Source organism: Ranitomeya variabilis, chromosome 2 (assembly GCF_051348905.1).
Source record: "Ranitomeya variabilis isolate aRanVar5 chromosome 2, aRanVar5.hap1, whole genome shotgun sequence".
Lineage (NCBI taxonomy): Eukaryota > Metazoa > Chordata > Amphibia > Anura > Dendrobatidae > Ranitomeya > Ranitomeya variabilis.
In genome coordinates, this window is record NC_135233.1 from 105,135,970 (window position 1) to 105,154,259 (window position 18,290).

Genomic DNA, 18,290 nt, shown 5'->3' on the forward strand with positions numbered 1-18,290 from the left:
CAACTGTCCTGAAATTGATGTCCCCTGTGGACCCTGCATCCACCACATTCACCCAGTGTGCCGTGATGGACACATAACGTCCCTGGCCATGCCTACTGGTCCATGCATCTGTAGTCAGGTGCACCTTTGTACTCACAGATTGCCTGAGTGCATGGACGATGCGCTGTTTAACATGCTGGTGCAGGGCTGGGATGGCTTTTCTGGAAAAAAAGTGTCGACTGGGTAGCTCGTATTGTGGTTCAGCGTACTCCATCAGGGCTTTGAAAGCTTCGCTTTCAACTAAACGGTAGGGCATCATCTCTAACGAGATTAGTCTAGCTATGTGGGCGTTAAAACCCTGTGTACGCGGATGCGAGGATAAGTACTTCCTTTTTCTAACCAGAGTCTCATGTAGGGTGAGCTGGACTGGAGAGCTGGAGATCGTGGAACTTTTGGGTGTGCCGGTGGACATGGCAGACTGAGAGACGGTTGGAGATGGTATTGTTTCCGCCGGTGCCCTAGATGCAATATTTCCTCCTACAAAACTGGTGATTCCCTGACCCTGACTGCTTTTGGCTGGCAAAGAAACCGGCACAGATACTGCCGGTGGTGCGGAAAATGGTGGCCTTACAGTGACGGAAGGGATGTTGCGTTGCTGACTAGCTTCATTGGCCGAGGGTGCTACAACCTTAAGGGACGTTTGGTAGTTAGTCCAGGCTTGAAAATGCATGGTGGTTAGGTGTCTATGCATGCAACTAGTATTGAGACTTTTCAGATTCTGACCTCTGCTTAAGCTAGTTGAACATTTTTGACAGATGACTTTGCGCTGATCAATTGGATGTTGTTTAAAAAAATGCCAGACTGCACTCTTCCTAGCATCGGATCCCTTTTCAGGGATTGCAGACTGAGCTTTAACCGGATGGCCACGCTGTCCTCCAACAGGTTTTGGCATTGACACGTGTTTTGGCCCAGATACGGGACCGGCAGATGGAACCTGTTGCGATGTTGATGCCTGCTGCGGCCCCTCCTCCACCTCCGCTTCTGAACTACTGCCGCCTGCACCCTGTTCCCCCAATGGCTGCCAATCGGGGTCAACAACTGGGTCATCTATTATCTCCTCTTCGAGCTCGTGTGCAACTTCGTCTGTGTCACCGTGTCGGTCGGTGGTATAGCGTTCGTGGCAGGGCAACATAGTCTCATCAGGGTCTGATTGTGGATCAGTACCCTGAGAGGGCAATGTTGTGGTCTAAGTCAAAGGAGCAGCATAGTACTCTGGCTGTGGCTGTGCATTAGTGCACTTCATGTCAGAATCTACTTGTAATGGGCATGGCCTGTTAAGTGTTTCACTTTCTAAGCCAGGGACGGTATGTGTAAAGAGCTCCATGGAGAAACCCGTTGTGTCGCCTGCTGCATCCTTCTCTCTTGTTGTTGTTTTTGCTGAAGAGGACAAGGAAGCGACTTGTCCCTGACCGTGAACATCCACAAGCGACGCGCTGTTTTTACATTTACCAGTTTCAGAAGAGGAGGCAAAAGAGCTAGAGGCTGAGTCTGCAAGGTAAGCCAAAACTTGCTGTTGCTGCTCCGGCTTTAAAAGCGGTTTTCCTACTCCCAGAAAAGAGAGCGTTCGAGGCCTTGTGTAGCCAGACAACGAACCTGGCTCCACAGCTCCAGACTTAGGTGGAATATTTTTATCCCCACGACCACCTGATGCTCCACTACCACTACCATCATTACCAGCTGACAATGAACGCCCACAGCCACGACCTCTTGCACAAGACTTCCTCATTGTTTTAAAAACTTAACCAAAGTAACTTTATTTGTTGCTGTCAAACAACTTACACGGTGAGCTATAACTTCAGTATGATTTCAATATTAATCTCCCACCTATTTTTTTTTTTTTTTTCAGGGAGACTTTAGAAACCAAATAAGATAAAATGATTTTTTCAGGGACAATTTAGAAACCAAATAATAATAAAAAAAAGGCTTTCTATGGCCCACTGAGTGAGAGATGGCACACACAGGAGTCAGGAGTGGCACACAACCCCTGAGGCCAATATTTTTCTCCCACTGATTGATGTAGTGATTTTTTTTCAGGTAGATTTTAGAACCCAAATCAAGCAAAAAAATTAATAGGCTTTCTATGGCCCACTGAGTGAGAGATGGCACACACAGGAGTCAGGAGTGGCACACAAGCCCTGAGGCCAATATTTTTCTCCCACTGATTGATGTAGTGATTTTTTTTCAGGTAGATTTTAGAACCCAAATCAAGCAAAAAAATTAATAGGCTTTCTATGGCCCACTGAGTGAGAGATGGCACACACAGGAGTCAGGAGTGGCACACAAGCCCTGAGGCCAATATTTTTCTCCCACTGATTGATGTAGTGATTTTTTTTCAGGTAGATTTTAGAACCCAAATCAAGCAAAAAAATTAATAGGCTTTCTATGGCCCACTGAGTGAGAGATGGCACACACAGGAGTCAAGACTGGCACACAAGCAGAAAGGGCAATATTAATCTCCCACTGTTTTATTTTTTTTTTTTTTTCAGGGAGACTTTAGAAACCAAATAAGATAAAATGATTTTTTCAGGGACAATTTAGAAACCAAATAATAAAAAAAGGCTTTCTATGGCCCACTAAGTGAGAGATGGCACACACAGGAGTCAGGAGTGGCACAAAAGCCCTGAGGCCAATATTTTTCTCCCACTGATTGATGTAGTGATTTTTTTTTCAGGTAGATTTTAGAACCCAAATCAAGCAAAAAAATTAATAGGCTTTCTATGGCCCACTGAGTGAGAGATGGCACACACAGGGATGGCACTCTAGCAGAAATGCCAAACTTAATCTCCCACAAAAAAAAAAAAAAAACAGGGACTGTCCTACAATTACTATCTCCCTGCAGTAATCTCAGCCAGGTATAGCAGGCAGCAATAAGGAGTGGACTGATGCACAAATTAAATAAAAAGTGTGGACAAACAAAAAAGATAGCTGTGCAGAAAGGAAGGAACAAGAGGATTTGTGCTTTGAAAAAAGCAGTTGGTTTGCACAGTGGCGTACACACAGCAATGCAGCTATCAGGGAGCCTTCTAGGGCAGCCCAATGAGCTACAGCGCTGAGGAAAAAAAAAATGTAGCTTCCACTGTCCCTGCACACCGAAGGTGGTGTTGGACAGTGGAAATCGCTACAGCACAAGCGGTTTGGTGGTTAATGGACCCTGCCTAACGCTATCCCTGCTTCTGACGAAGCGGCAGCAACCTCTCCCTAAGCTCAGATCAGCAGCAGTGAGATGGCGGTCGGCGGGAACGCCCCTTTATAGCCCCTGTGACGCCGCAGACAGCAAGACAATCACTGCAATGCCCTTCTCTAAGATGGTGGGGACCAGGACCTATGTCATCACGCTGCCCACACTCTGCGTTCACCTTCATTGGCTGAGAAATGGCGCTTTTCGCGTCATTGAAACGCGACTTTGGCGCGAAAGTTGCGTACCGCATGGCCGACCCCGCACAGGGGTCGGATCGGGTTTCATGAAACCCGACATTGCCAAAAGTCGGCGACTTTTGAAAATGAACGACCCGTTTCGCTCAACCCTACTCAACACGCAGCCTGATGTTACGAGCGGAGAGCCACACTAAGTCGCCAGGAGCAAAGGTCGGGGCAGGGCACCGATGTGCATCGGCGGAGGACCTCATTCTCTCCTTGGAGGCCCGGATGGCATCCTGAGTGCGGTCCCAAATGTCTCGTGCCTCCACTGCCCAGTCTGCCACCCTGGAGTCAGCAGAGGACACGGGCATAAGCACAGGAACCCGTGGATGTTGGCCGTAATTAAGGAGGAAAGGAGTCTGACCAGTGGAGTCGGCTACAGCGTTGTTAAGGGCAAACTCTGCCCACGGTAACAAGGATGCCCAGTCATCCTGTCTGGCAGAAACAAAATGTCATAAATAAGTGACCAGAGTCTGATTGGCCCTCTCAACCAACCCATTCGTCTCGGGATGATAAGCCGAGGAGAGATTTAACTCAATACTGAGTAGACGACAAAGCTCCCTCCAGAATCGAGAGGCAAACTGGGGACCCCGGTCACTGACAATCTTGTCCGGCATACCGTGTAAGCGAAAGATATGCTTGATGAGCAAGGCTGCCATAGCCCGTGTAGATGGTAGCCATGGAAGAGGCACCAAATGAGCCATTTTGGAAAAATGGTCGGTGATCACTCAGATAATGGTGCAGTTATGAGACTTGGGTAAGCCCACCACAAAGTCCATCCTGACCATCTCCCAGGGCCTATCCGCCACCAGCAGAGGATAAAGCAACCCAGCTGGCCATTGCCGAGGGGACGTGTTCTTGGCGCAAGTGACACACGCCCGAACATAGTCTGCAACATCACGAGCCATATGCGGCCACCAGCATGTCCTCGCCAGTAACTCAGATGTCCTTTTGGAACCAAAATGTCCACCCACTCTGGACGAGTGTGCCCAAGAGAGAACCTCCGGTCGCAAACTGGATGGTACAAAAGTCTTGCCCGGAGGCACAGACTGTAGCGAAACCGGGGCCACAGTTCTCAGGCTCTCAGTGGGGACAATAAGCCGAGGCTCCTCTTCCTCCTCCACAGATGACACAACAGAGCGAGAGAGAGGGTCGGCACGAATGTTCTTCTCCCCAGAAAGAAAATGGAGGGTGAAATGAAACTAGGAGAAGAACAAGGACCATCTGGCCTGGCGAGAATTTAACTGCTGGGCTGTCTGCAGGTACACCAAATTTTTATGATCTGTGAAGACTTGGAAGGGAAAACAAGCTCCCTCCTAGAGATGTCTCCACTCCGAGAAAGCCAACTTCATGGCTAGCAACTCCCTGTCCCCGATGGAATAATTCCTCTCTGCTGGCGAGAAGGTCTTAGAAAAGAAGAAGCAAGGATGCTTCCGACCTTGAGCATCCTTTTGGAAGAGGACTGCTCCAGCACAAACAGATGAGGCATCCACCTCCATGATAAAAGGCTTATCTACATCGGGGCGATGTAGGATGGGAGCGCTAGTGAAGTGTGACTTTATGGAGTTAAAGGCCTTGGAGACCTCCTCAGACCACAATTTGGGATTTGCTCCCTTCTTGGTGAGAGCAAACAAGGGAGCTACAAAAGTTGAGAAGTGCGGAATGAACTGGCGATAATAATTAATGAACCCCATAAAGCGCTGCACCGCTTTAAGAGAATGGGGTTCCTGCCAGTCCATCACAGCCTGTAGTTTGGCAGGATCCATAGCCAATCCCTGGGCGGAGATGATATAGCCTAGGAAAGGTAAGGACTAGGGTTGAGCGACCTTTACATTTATAGGATCGGGTCGGGTTTCACGAAACGCGACTTTTTCAAAAGTCGGGTCGAGTGAAATCGGCCGATCCTATAAAAAAGTCGGGGTCGGGGTCGGCCGAAACTCGAAACCCAATGCAGTGCATTGGGTTTCCAATGGTTCCCAGGGTCTGAAGGAGCGGAAACTCTCCTTCAGGCCCTGGGATCCATATTTAAGTGTAAAATAAAGAATTAAAATAAAAAATATCGCCATACTTACCATCCGATGCGCCCTGGTACTAAGCGGGAACCTTCCTTCCTTAGAATCAGCCTTCCAGGACCTTGCGGTGACGTCGCGGTGACGTCGCGGCTTGTGATTGGTCGCGCGGCCGCCCATGTGACCGCTCGCGCGACCAATCACAAGCCGTGACGTCACCGAAGGTCCTGGAAGGGCTGATTCTTAGGAAGGAAGGCTGCCGGAAAGAAGCCGAGGGTGAGTATATTCCTATTAGGCATATACTCACCCTCGGACGCGCCCTGCTTCTTTCCGGCAGCCTTCCTTCCTAAGAATCAGCCCTTCCAGGACCTTCGGTGACGTCACGGTGACGTCGCGGCTTTTGATTGGTCGCGCGAGCGGTCACATGGGCGGCCGCGCGACCAATCACAAGCCGCGACGTCACCGCAAGGTCCTGGAAGGCTGATTCTAAGGAAGGAAGGTTCCCGCTTAGTACCAGGGCGCATCAGATGGTAAGTATAGCGATATTTTTTATTTTAATTCTTTATTTTACACTTAAATCTGAATTCCGATACCAATTCCCGATATCTTAAACATATCGGGAATCGGTATCGGAATTCCAATTCCAGATTCAGAAGATCGCCGACTTCATGGCCGACCCCACACAGGGGTCGGGTCGGGTTTCATGAAACCTGACTTTGCCAAAAGTCGGCGACTTCTGAAAATTGCCGACCCGTTTCGCTCAACCCTAGTAAGGACTTCTGCTCGAACAAACACTTCTCCAACTTGGCATAGAGGGAGTTTGCCCGTAGGAGGTCGAAGACTTTGCAAACATCTCTCCGGTGGGAGTCAATATCCGGAGAGTAGATGAGAATATCATCCAGATAGACTACGACCGAGGTGGAGAGCATATCCCGGAAGATGTCATTCACAAAGTCTTGGAAAATGGCTGGGGCATTACAGAGCTCGAATGGCATCACCAGATATTCATAGTGTCCATCCCTGGTGTTAAAAGCCATCTTCCATTCATCCCCCTCACGGATGCAAATCAGGTTGTAAGCACCCCGCAGATCTAATTTAGTAAATACCCTTGCTCCCCGAAGCCTACCGAAGAGCTCAGATATCAAGGGCAAAGGATACTTATTCTTAATGGTGATGGCGTGAAAACCCCTGTAATCTATGCATGGACGCAGTTCCCCATTCTTCTTCTGCACGAAGAACCCAGCCCCAGCAGGTGACACTGACTTCCTGATGAACCCTCTTGCCAGATTCTCTTGAATGTACTGAGACATTGCCTCCGTCTCCGGGAGAGATAACGGATAGACTCGACCCCGGGGAGGCTCAGCACCAGGCAAGAGGTCTATTGGACAGTCATACGGGCGATGGGGCGGAAGGGTCTCCGCCGCGTTTTTGGAGAACACGTCCGCATAAGACCAATATTGCTTGGGGAGAGAGGATAGATCTGCGGGTACCTCTGTAGTAGCAACCTGAACACACTCCCTCTGACACCTACCCCCACAAGATTCACCCCATCCCAAAATTCTGCCTGAAGACCACTCGATATGAGGAGAGTGGTACCGTAGCCAAGGTATCCCCAACAGGTACTCATCAATTCCCTCAGGAATGACGAGCAGAGATATAATCTCCTGATGGAATGGCGACATGGACAGAGTAAAAGGGATGGTCTGGAGGGTTTTCTGTGAGAGCAGTGTCGACCCATTCACCACTTGTACCGTTACTTGTTGAGCTAGCATAACCAGGGGTATTGCGTGACGTTGGGCAAAGGCAGAAGACATAAAATTGCCCTCCGCTTATAATAATTGTCCCCTTAAAGGACAATTTGGAGGCAAACATCACCGTGTCTAGTGTACCTCCACCTACTACCACTAGACGCTGACGTTTCCTAGACCGCTGGGGACATCTGGTGGCAAGATGTCCTGACTGCTGACAAACATGACAGACCTAGAATGCACAAGCGGTCCGGGACTTAGATCCCGCTCGTGACACTTCCATGGCCTCATGTGACTCAGGAACCAGGACCGGAGATTCCAGAGGTTTGGCGAAGGTGAGAGCCAGCCGAAACCTCTGCCTACACTGGGCTCGCTCTAACCTCCGCTCGTTAAAATGGAGGTCAATACGAGTAGAGACAGTTATTATCTCCTCCAGTGTGGCAGGAATCTCCCTAGTGGCCAGAGCGTCCTTCACGTGATCAGCCAGCCCCCTCCAAAATATGGGGATAAGGGCTTTATCTTACCACTCCAGCTCAGAAGCTAAAGTACAGAAGTGGATGGCAAAATGGCTGACCAAGGACATACCCTGAGTTAATGCCAGCAGTGGGAGCGCCGTGTCATGGGTGACTCGAGGTCCTAAAGAGACCTGTTTCATAGTGCTCAGGAACAGCTGAGCACTCTGCACCACATGATCGCCACGCTCCCACAGCGGCATAGCCCACTCCAACTCCCTGTCTGACAAGAGAGACACAATAAATCCCACCTTAGCCCACTCTGTAGGAAAACGTGCATCCAGGAGCTCGAGGTAAATAGAGCACTGACTCACGAATCCCCTACAAGATTTGCTATCTCCAGAAAATTTTTCTGGCAGCGGGAGGCGAGATAATGTTGGAACAGGGGTGGCAGTGGACAACGTTGCTGCAGCCACGCTAGCAGCCTGTACAGCTACAGCGGTAACATCCACAGCTGAGGTTGAGCTCTCGAGAGCCGCCAACCTACCCTCCAGCTGCTGGATATACCACAAGCATTGCTGAATATGTCCACCATTTACTAGCAAGACCCTGGCACTAGTATTATGCTAGGGCTAGCGAAACGCACCGAGTAAATATAGAGGTTTTATTATAATTGATGCGTTCGCAGCCCGGGGTCCACCGTGCAGGAGAACCTGCTGCTAGCAAACGGCGGAACTATATGGCGATATGAGCTAACCCTGTTACTTCACAGAGTAGCCGAAACTCAAAGCACTGCGCCCTGTTAGACTTCACAGTGGCACAGGCTAACTACTCAACTGAGAGCAGTCAGTGGTCATGCATGCACACAAACTCCTCGCCGGAGGTGCCAGCATTCTAGGGGCTTATTTCAGCCAGGTCCCTGAATACATACACACAAAATCTCCTCGCCGGAGGTGCCAGCATTCTAGGGGCTTATTTCAGCCAGGTCCCTGAACACAAACTCACATGACCACAGTGGTGCAAAGCACATAACATAGAACAATACTAGCGCATGGCCGTGTGGCTATGCGAGCCTTAAATAGTTGCAGCACGTACAAGACCTTCCTAGAAGGAGCAATGAGAGGCTGCCACAGAGCGTGAGCACCTACAGGACCTTCCTGAAAGACCAATGGCCTTAGCTGCAGTATCTGATCATGTGACCCTCGATCTCCACTGAGAGATCTTACTCTGGGCATGCTCAGAACGGGAAAAGCAGGACTTAGTCCCAGAAGCATCTGCTCGCGGCTGCCCAGCACTGACTTCCATGGCAGAAGCAGGAAAAGCAGCAGTAACTCTTTGTACAGAGTCAGACTGAGTGAGATGCTGGGACCGACGTCTCCGCTGAGCAGGCTCCACTGTGGCAGAAGAAGAGTGGGAGACCGCAGCGGAGATGGCCACACAATTTCTCCTGTTACCCTTGGGAAAATACAAAACTGGGGGCTAAAAAATAATTTTTATTTTCACGGCTCTGCATTATAAACTGTAGTGAAACAATTGGGGATTCAAAGCTCTCACAACACATCTAGATAAGTTCCTTAGGGGGTCTACTTTCCAAAATTGTGTCACTTTTGGGGGGTTTCAATGTTTAGGCACATCAGTGGCTCTCCAAGCGCAACATGGCGTCCCATCTCAATTCCTATCAATTTTGCATTGAAAAGTCAAACGGCGCTCCTTCCCTTCTGATCTCTACCATGCGCCCAAACAGTGGTTTATCCCCACATATAAGGTATCAGTGTACTCAGGACAAATTGCACAAAAACTTTTGGCATCCAATTTCTTCTGTTACCCTTGGGAAAATAAAAAATTGGCGGCGAAAATATCATTTTTGTGAAAAAATATTATTTTTTATTTTTATGGCTCTGCATTATAAACTTCTGTGAAGCACTTGGTGGGTCAAAGTGCTCATCACACATCTAGATAAGTTCTTTAGGGGGTCTACTTTCCAAAATGGTGTCACTTGTGGGGGGTTTCAATGTTTAGGCACATCAGTGGCTCTCCAAACACAACATGGTGTCCCATCTCAATTCCTGTCAATTTTGCATTGAAAAGTCAAATAGCGCTCCTTCCCTTCCGAGCTCTGCCATGCGCCCAAACAGTGGTGTACCCCCACATATGGGGTATCGGCATACTCAGGACAAATTGTACAACAACTTTTGCGGTCCATTTTCTCCTGTTACCCTTGGTAAAATAAATCAAATTGGAGCTGAAATAAATTTTTTGTGAAAAAAAAGTTAAATGTTCATTTTTATTTAAACATTCCAAAACTTCCTGTGAAACACCTGAAGGGTTAATAAACTTCTTGAATGTGGTTTTGAGCACCTTGAGGGGTGCAGTTTTTAGAATGGTGACACACTTGGTTATTTTCTATCATATAGACCCCTCAAAATGACTTCAAATGAGATGTGGTCCTTTAAAAAAGGGTGTTGCAAAAATGAGAAATTGCTGGTCAACTTTTAACCCTTATAACTCGCTAAAAAAAAAATGTTGGTTCCAAAATTGTGCTAGGACATAAAAATTCAAAGTTGGAAAATTGCAAAATTTTCAAAATTTTCACCAAATTTCCATTTTTTTCACAAATAAACACAAGTCTTATCAAAGAAATTTTACCACTTTCATGAAGTACAATATGTTACGAGAAAGCAATGTCAGAATCATCAGGATCCGTTGAAGCATTCCAGAGTTATAACCTCATAAAGGGACAGTGGTCAGAAGTGTAAAAATTGGCCCAGTCAGTAACGTGCAAACCACCCTTGGGGCTTAAGGGGTTAAATGAGGAGGGAAAGACACCGGAACAGAGAGAGAGGTTGAATATTTTTGTTAGGTGACAGGTGACAGCAGGGGAAAGGGACTGGAGGAGATATGACGGAATGGGGTCACTGGTGCAAGTGGTCAGGCAAGAAGATGCAAGGAGCCTGATTACTTATTTTTCTGTGACTGGTTCAAAATCAGAAAGTGAGCTAGATGCAGTGGGGTAGGGAGGACAGTGCATGGTCTGAGGGGATTGGGAGATAATTTCCTGTCGGATGTGGTCAATTTTTTCTTTGAAGCAATTGGCCAGATCGTCAGTGCGGAGATCCGTGGTTGGAGCCTGCACTCTTGAGTTCAGTAGGGAATGAAAAGTGTCAAAGAGACTCTTAGGGTTGTTGGACAGTGAGGTGATGAGGGTGTTGAAATAGGTTTGTTTGGAGAGGTGAAGAGAAGATTTGTATGTTTTAAGAATGAACTTATAATGGATGAAATCTTCGGGCAGAATAGATTTTCTCCACAGACGTTCAGCGCACCTGGAGCACCGCTGCAGCAAACGTGTTTGCAGCATGTGCCACAGTTGTCGCCATCTGTGCCAAGTTGTTCTATGTATAGGAGGTGCAATTTCATCCAGGGCACTTTGCAGGGTTTCATTGTAATGCTTTAGTGTAAAATCAGGACATGACATGGAGGAGATAGGGGTCAATGAGTACTGCAAGTTCTTTATAAGTTTCTGGGTCTTAATTGCCTGTATGTTTCTATAAGTGTGGAAAGTGGGGGTGACCTGCTGGGGATGGCAGTTCTTGATAGAGAATGAAAGAAGGTTGTGGTCAGAGAGCGGAAGAAGGGAGTTTGTGAAATCATCGACTGAGCAAAGCCGGGAGAAGACCAAGTCGAAGGAGTTTCCGTCTTCATGCGTTGGAGAGTTAGTATGCTGCTGCCAAAAGAGAAGGTTAGAGATAAAAGGTGGGAAGCAGATGGGGAGAGGAAAAAGGAATGGGGATGATGAAATCACCCATGATGAAGGTGGGGATGTCACAGGAGAGAAAGTGTGGAAGCCAGGTGGCAAAGTGATCCAGGAACTGATGAGAGGGGCCGGGAGGATGATAAACCACAGCCACTTGCATGGAGAAGGGGATGTAGAGTTTGACAACATGGAGGGAGAGCGTGCTTATGTAGGCCTGTCTGTGCACAGTATAACGAATCAGAGTCCTGTAGTGTTGATACTGGTGCTGAAGCTGAACCATCATACTAAAAGCCCTTCTAATGGAGAGGGACTAGCAGGAGCCGGGACAGTGGCAGAATGCAATCTGTATACAGGGCTTAGGGTTTTGCAGTCAATTGCAAAATATACAGCTGCAGCTTTTTTTGTGAAAAAATTGAATAAATTATATGATCCATCAAGTATTACAAGCTTTGTGGTACATTTTGGTGTTATATAACAAGAAAAAAAGTGATGACTTTTTTGGGGAATTAAATTATTCAAGTAATGTAATGGGGTACATTTCTGTGATATCTAATACTCCCAAAAGCGTTAAAAAATTTTGCTGGATTAAATTTCTCAGCTATACAGCATTCTGTGGTGTGGGGTATATTTATGTTATATCTAATGCTAGAACAAAGCGTTTAAAATTTTTTCTGGTTAAAATACTCACCAATACAGTATTCCGTGGTCTGGGGTACATTACTGTAATCTCTATCAGTCAAAAAAATTGTTCAAAAATTTTGCTGAGTTAAATTTCTCAGCCATACATTATTCCATGGCCTGGGGTTCATTTCTGAGATATACAGTGATTAAGGGTAACAATGTTTTGAACTTTTGATTTTCGGGCTCCATATCTCACTGTCCACTACTATCATTTTATAGACAATCATCTTGGCTTTGTCATACAGAAATATGACTTCCAACTATTTATCATATGATTATTTTTGCAGATTCTTGTCATGTCAGTGCATTGTTACTGTTTTTCTCTTGGCGGTGGAAAAATCTTTTTCTTCTTGTATGCTGTAAAATACAACCTGTTTTCACATTCCCCAATAGCTCAGTGTGTTATTAGGTTGATTCTCAAGTGAAAGGTCACTAGTTCAAATCGAGGAGCAGCCATAAAGAGGATTTCCCAAGAAAAGAGAAACATCATCATATAGCTCATCAATAGCGGTTTCTCGGCCAATAAATTTGCCAAACTGTATCATGTGAGTGCCATGATTGTTGGAAGAAAATGAGATAACATCTGTCCATCCATTCAAAAGCCAAGTGAACATCCAGGCCAACTATCAGAGTCAACAAGTCAGCTCATCACAAGGTCTAACAGTTCTGGTTCAACAAACACGGCAGTGGAGGTGGTTCGTATACTTCATAATAGTGAGATCACAGACATCCATGCAAGCACTCTGCGATGCACGTTCCATAAGTATGGAATGGTGGCTCGAAAAAGGGGACGGTGAAGAAATCTCGATTTCAAGATTGTCATAAGAAGCATTGGCTTGAGTTTGCATAAAAGTATGAAAAGAGGACAGTAGAAGATTAGAAACAGGTGATAAGGAGCGATGAGCGATGATGATGGAAATCAATATACTGGGTTCTGATAGGTGCAAATGGTTCTGGAAGAAACAAGGGAAAAAGGGGCTAATGGATAGAGAAATTGAAGAAACTCTCAATTACAGTGGAGGAAACCTGATGATATGGGATTGTTTCACAGTCAAAGGCGTTGGATACTTGGCCAGGATCAATGGTGGTCTCAATGCTGAGCTATATGTGAGTATCCTGCAAGATGAGTTACTTTGTACATTCGAGTACTATGGGTATGAATAGGACGACATAGTGTTCCAGTAGGACAGAGACTCAAAGCAATACTTGTGGGTAGAGTTGAAAAAAAGCTGCAAACATACCCCAGGTGAGTCAACCAGTGTGCAACAACTTTGGCAATGTGTAGAAGAGACCTGAGATCTTATTTCGGTTAAAACATGTTTGAATCTGATCGAGAACATGCCCAGAATGATTATAGCAGTGTTGAAAGCCAAAGGTGGATTTAAAAAAACTAACAAAATAATAAAAATTTAAATTAGATTTTTAAGGAGCAAAACAGTAACAATGCAGTGACATTATAATAATCGGCATTACTTATCATATGCAAAACAGTTTGAAGTCAAATTTATGTATGAGATAGTGAGATAGCCAAGATAGTTGTCTGTAAAATGATGTTAGTCTCATGTTCGAAGCAGCAGTGGATGGTGAGATATGGAGCCTGAATGTCAAAAGTTCAAAACATTGTTACCCTTTTGTTCATCACTGTAACACTCCAAAAATTGTTCAAAAATGTATGAGTATGATATTGCTCATCTATAGAGTATTGTGTCTTCTTGAGTTCATTACAGTGGTATATAACGCTCCATAAAATTGTTAAAAAAATGTGTTGGCATTATATTGCTCATCCATAGAGTATTACATGTTCTTGGGTAGATTTCGGTGGTATCTAACCCTCAAAATAAGTTGCTAATTTTTTTCGTTATTATCACTGGCTGCATGATGTCAGCTAGGTATGGATTTTTCAAGAATAAAACATCATATCACAGATATCAAGGTAGCACTTGTTTCAGCTTCCTATGACCTACATGCCCATATAGGAGGCTTAGGAGGGTTAACCTACTGATAGATTCCCTTTACATGATTGACATGAAGCTTGGGTTAGTCAAAAGTTTTGTAACATCCAAAGCAAATAGAAAGAACATTTACAACTACTTCTAAAGAAGTTCATAGATACAAAAAGCTCATATATTCATAGATACAAAACATGTTGTAATTCAAAATATAATAAATTTCAAGCTGTGAAGATGAAACTCTCTGAAAACAGAAAATCTACACAGTGTGATGAGAAAGCTTCTTTTAATACATTCAGTATGTAGCATTATTAGGGACAGTAGTTCTAGGTTGTGCATTCGCACTTCTGTCTGATGTTCCTTTTATCTTTGTTTTAGTCTTATATGAATGTTTTTATTTTAATTCCTATATCTTTTTACTCAAGAGATACCCCCAGAAAGGTCATCAGTTAGCTGTTTACAGCTGGCATTTTCCCACTCTACACATACTGAGCTGTCAGTGAGACAATACTCCCTATGTAGCAACCAAAAAAAGGACATAGCTCAAAGTAATAACTTAAACTATTAAAATACAATGAGAGAGAGAAGTACTCCCATGTACAAATGACAATACACAAGAGTGATCAAATGCAGTAATGTGAAATCACCCACCAGATAATAAAATATAATATTTTATTGACAAATTATTAAAATGGAAAAAGGTCAGCAACAGAAATTACAAGATAAGGAATGCTGTAATAAGCTCCAAAGGGATTGTCACTATTTAACCACTGCCACAAAAAAAAAATCACAAATCAATCACAACACCAACATATGACAGTACATATCTTATTAAGTGAATGTATCATACATGATAATCAAAATCAGTGCAAGCATGATGAAGTATAAATATAAAGTGCTCTCGATTGTGTGCAGGAAAACAATCCATAATTAATGGTATGTGAAGGACATTAGTATATCTCCTATAGAAATAAATAACAGCAAAAAGTTGGCATAGTTAATAATGTATATATGTCAAGTGCTTAACCAAAGCTGTAGCTAAGTGTCACCTTCGTGAACTCCAACGCATGTTTCGCTAAGGCTTTATCAAGGGGTTTTATCTTTTGCGGCATCCAGAATGTTGCATTATTAGGGACAGTAGTTCTATGTTGTGCATTTGCTCTTGATTTTGATGATCCTTTTATTTAGTTTTTTTTATATTTTATGAATTTTTTTTATTTTTATTCTTATACCTTTTTTCTCAAGAGATAATACCGCTCCAGAGAGGTCTTCAGTTAACTGCTTACAACTGGCATTTCCCAACTTTACAGATACTAAATAGTCAACAAATGCTAGCATGGTGGTGCAGTGGATAGCACAGCAGCCTTGCAGCACTGGAGTCCTGGGTTCAAGCCCCACTAAGGACAACATCTGCAAAGAGTTTGTATGTTCTTTCGGTGTTTGCATGGGTTTCCTCCCACATTCCAAAGACATACTGATAGGGAATTTAGATTGTGAGCCCCATCGGAGACAGTGACGATAATGTGTGCAACCTGTAAAGCGCTGCGGAATATGTTAGCACTATATAAAAATAAAGATTATTATTTGAATATTTTTAAAAAATCCACATTTGTTATTATAAAGATTTTTGTAAAAGAAAATTACCCAAATTTAGCAACAAAATTGGCCATTTTCCTGAACCGTAGATGGCAAGCAAAAGTTTTTTTTTAAAAAAACCTTTTACTCACCTCACTGCTCAACTGTCCAACCCCTCTGCTGCTTGCTGCTCATTATCCAAACCTCAGAGCCTTCTCTTATTTTTCCTGCTTCAAGCTGCATCGCCTGGCATGCTTACTTTTTCAGCGTCAACCATGCTGGGTGACGCACGTCGTGACGTCACAGACCTGCAATGTGTAGTAACTTCTGAGGCCTGTTTGCAGCTGGAAATCCTGACCCCACAGTGAATAGGTCAAAGATGTGACAGCAGGAATAAAAGGACCGGATGGCATTTAGTCATCATGGCTTCTTCTTTCTGCTGTCATACTTTTGTCCTGTTCATTCAAGGCTCTACAATGCACAGTGACCTCCAAGTGACTTGGTTGGGGCTGGACATCACTGTCTACAGTGAACAGGCCCAGGAGATGAGGAATGAAGCAGCTCTGAGGAATACACAGCAGGCAGTGAGCATCTGAGGGGCTGAACAGGTGAGCGGTGAGCATAAATTTTTGGATTTTTTTTTTTTACATCTTACATTTATCATGCTTTGGGGTCTCTCCAGACCCCAGAGCATAATAAGGGACATTCAATTCACAGAGAATAACTTGTGAAGCAAACTTCCTGGGTAAATACTGAATACATGGCGAATTAAAATTTTATTAGATTCACTTATCTTTTTACGCAACCTCCAACGTATTCTGTTTGAATGACAAATGGTTCATGTGAACCCCTTCAGCTCATCCCAAAATACACTCCTCAACTTGAAATTGCAACACCAAGAAAGAAAAGTTGAGGAGTAATGGAAATTTATATAAAGATATACTTGCAATGGTGCACTTAAACAAAAAAATAATGATTTCAGTACTTACACAATCATAGCCAAGACAGCGTATGTAGGGTCAATTTGCCCTGTGTACCATCAGTCCTCATTGTTGCCAGTTTTTAAAGTTACCCTCTACCCTACTCATGTTTATGGAGTTGCCAACCAAACCCTTCCACACAAAAATCAATACCCATTTAACTTTTGCATTATTGTCCTTTAACATTCCTTATACCAGCTATGGTTCACACAAATGTCACTTTGTCTGCAACTAAGGGTACCGTCTCACATAACGATTTACCAACGATCACAACCAGCGATACGACCTGGCCGTGATCATTGGTAAGTGGTTGTGTGGTCGCTGGAGAGCTGTCACACAGTCAGCTCTCCGGCGACCAACGATGCCGAAGGTCCCGGGTAACCAGGGTAAACATCGGGTTACTAAGCGCAGGGCCGCACTTAGTAACCCGATGTTTACCGTGGTTACCAGCGTAAAAGTAAAAAAAAAACAAAAAAAACGTACATACTCACATTCCGGTGTCTGTCCCCCGGCGTTCTGCTTCTCTCCACTGTGTCTGTGCCAGCCGGAAAGCACAGCGGTGATGCCACCGCTGTGCTCGCTTTCCGGCCGGCCGGCGCTCACAGTGCAGAGAAGCAGAACGCCGGGGGACAGACACCGGAATGTAAGTATGTACTGTTTGGTTTTTTTAACTTTTACGCTGGTAACCACGGTAAACATCGGGTTACTAAGCGCGGCCCTGCGCTTAGTAACCCGATGTTTACCCTGGTTACAAGCGAACGCATCGCTGGATCGCTGTCACACACAACGATCCAGCAATGACAGCGGGAGATCCAGCGACGAAAGAAAGTTCCAAACGATCTGCTACGACGTACGATTCTCAGCAGGGTCCCTGATCGCTGCTGCGTGTCAGACACAGCGATATCGTATGGATATCGCTGGAACGTCACGAATCGTACCGTCGTAGCGACAAAAGTGCCACTGTGTGACGGCACCCTAAGAGTAGCAAGTGATGGACACAGATAGAAGAATTTGTCAAGAGTCTTCTGTCGGGAAAAAAAAGTTACACATCTGTGTCACATAATCTCTGTTAATCCTACTAGGACAGCTGAGACTCTGCACAGCATGTATTGCTTTATCATGCTGTATACTGTATATATACATAGCATTGTTTTCCTCTTGGCTTGAAATTATTCCTGTTGAAGGAAAAGTAATCATATTTAAAAAATATATAAAACAATGTTTGTTCAGTGAGCCTTTCATTTTAAATGATTGCAAATGTTCAAATATGTCATAAATTTACTTTGCAAGTAAATTACAGGCACGTTAGGGCACATCTCAGTCTATTCCACAATCAGACTCCTGCGGCAAAATAGAAAACATTTGTTGAATACGTCTACTGAAAGAGGTAAGGAAATGATGTCATATTTGTGAAGTTTGCACGTCTGATAAAATCCAATTATTGCTTTACATTTTTCTGCAAAATGTTCAGGACAACTACAGCATGCTGGAATGACTAGCCACAATTATGAAACAGTCAGTGCTGCAGCACTCAAAACAGCAGGGGGCAGGGGCGTAACTACCGCGGTCGCAGCGGTCGCCATTGCGACCGGGCCCCGCAGGTCAGGGGCCCCGGGCCGGCAGGTCTGAGCAGGGCCAGGCTGGCCATCGGGCACTTCTGGCAAATGCCAGAAGAGCCGATGCCAGTAG